General features: G+C 38.1%; 1 non-coding gene across 1 annotated transcript; it reads right to left on the reverse strand.

Annotated features, from left to right (window-relative positions):
- Positions 1–242: 242 nt before the first annotated feature.
- Positions 243–346, reverse strand: LOC138835026 (U6 spliceosomal RNA). Its single transcript, XR_011374360.1, has one exon. It is a non-coding gene; the product is annotated as a U6 spliceosomal RNA (small nuclear RNA).
- Positions 347–2,330: the final 1,984 nt, after the last annotated feature.

Here is a 2,330-nt window from a genome sequence, read left to right on the forward strand (position 1 = left end):
TCAAAGGGTACAAGACTTGTGCAAAAAAGAAGCTCAGTGACAGTGTGCAGGCCCTGAGTTCATGCTTCAGGACTGCCAAAAAATAAAAAGAGAGAACATGTCAATAATGAATGAGGGAGGGATCCAGAAACCAAATTCCTACTGAATATTTTCTCTATTTCAATATCATTCCAGAGAGAAAAATTAGGCATAAAGATGGTCCAGAAAGAACAAACCTCATGAAGTAATACAAGATTTAAAAAAAATATATGGAACGCTTCACATATTTGCATGTCATCCTTGTGCAGGGACCATGCTAATCTCTGTATTGTTCCAATTTTAGTATATGTGCTGCCAAAGCGAGCACTACAAAAAAAAATTTTTTTACTGCAACTGGCCTGTAGAGACAATCCATCAGACTTAATTGTGACTTGCAATAGCACAAGAGCTCATTGTAATAGCACAAGTGCTATCTGGATATTATGTATGGGTCCTGAGCATTGATAAGAGCCTAGGTGCTATTCCTATTTTTTTCCTCAAGAATATTACTCTATTACTTAAACCACAGCCCCATTTCTGACTTTTCTGGTGAGGAAATGGAGATAAGAGTGTCATGGACTTTTCCTGGCTCACCTGGCATAACATTGGGATAACATTGGGATAACACCTGGGATAATATTAATAATGTTATCCCAAAATCTCAGCATTCTGAAGAGCTAGAGTTATAGTTATGAGCCATTAGTACACAGAGAAGTATTTCTTTTTCAGTGGAATGAATTAAGAATACAGATTCTTAAGGAAAATTCACCCTCAGTACTAAGTAAATCATCAAGAACAGTTCACGTGGATACACACACACACACACACACACAAGCACACAAGCAGACACACAAACCCACATAAACGTCTCAGGAATCTGTATCTCTTTCCCCTAAAGAGTAGTATGGTCTAATGGGCAAACTGTGGTGTCACAGTCATGTAATCCCAGATATCAAGAGGTAGAGGTATAGGAGTATGGGGTACTGAGAATGACTTGGGTGAGGTTAGCACAAGATCCTATATTAAAAGCAAACTGAAAAAGAAAGAAAAAGAGTTGGGTGCATGTAGGCACAAGTGGCAATTTATGTGCCTAGTAAGTTTAAGGCCCTCAGTTTAATCCTCACTTCCATGAAAAAGACAAAAAGAATAAAATCTCAGTCCATTTTGTCATTGTTTAAAATCAATTAAGCTGTATACTTCATGAGGAATATAAGGTCTATTTCAAGCCTAATAGTAGTAGCTGGATAGTCTATATAGCATGGTAGCACATGGGACAAGGCCCTGTAGGTGCATCATATCACAGAGGATCTCAGCATCATGGTATGTGCTAGAATGACAGGGAGTAAGGGGCATAGGTTGCTTTTAACAACTGATAACAGTGATAACGTTAGTCCCTTGAGAGTTGATGAGATAATATTTATCCATTTATGACTGAAACATCTTTTAAAGGTTCTACTTCCTGACACTGCTACATTGATAGTTAAACTTCAGTATGAGCTTTGATGGTGACAGACCATTAACAGGCTTCTGACAGAGGCAGGTGAGACCATTGGAAGCCAAGGACGATAATACAACTAGGCACCTTGGACAACTGCTTCCATCTCATTGATTCGGATATTTCCTGTATTTGGCGCCATTTCACAGTCAAGATCCATCAAGTCCATGTCTGTTCCATGTGCCAGTTTCAGTTATGCTGAGTGTTATATAAACCACTAGACAATAGGGAGAAATAGGATGGAGATAAGCACAAAAATGTAAGTTTGGCATTCTTCTTGGCCCTTAAATAACATTAAAATATTTATGTAGGTAAGTCACGAGAAAGCTCTATGTCATTATAAAATACATATAGCCATATAATAACTACTCTATCACCCTGAAAGATACCTTGTAGAACAGCTTGTTTACACATAACACAGACACTCCTATGAACACAAAAGATGGAAAAAACAAACAAGTTCCGGTTTACAAAAGTAATTGTCAACCTCAGAGTCAAAGCAGACACCCTGAAAACAGTACTGGAAAGAATAGGAGAAACACTAGGTCTCCTTGGCACAGGTCAAAATTTCCTTAATAGAGACCCAGAAACACAACAAATCATAGAAAGGTTGCACAAATGGGATTTCATGAAACTGCAGAGCTTGTGCAAGGCAAAGGACATAACTAGCAAAATCCATAGAAAGCCCACCGATTAGGAGAAGATTAGCAATACAACAGACAAGGATCTCATATCTAAAATGTGCTTGGAACTCACAAAAATAAATCCTCCAACAACAAATCCTCAAAGAAACAACTGCGCATTAAATAAGTGGGCT

The sequence above is a fragment of the Dipodomys merriami genome, unplaced genomic scaffold (genome assembly GCF_024711535.1).
Source record: "Dipodomys merriami isolate MVZ:Mamm:240054 unplaced genomic scaffold, mDipMer1.0.p SCAF_2224, whole genome shotgun sequence".
Taxonomy (NCBI): Eukaryota; Metazoa; Chordata; class Mammalia; order Rodentia; family Heteromyidae; genus Dipodomys; species Dipodomys merriami.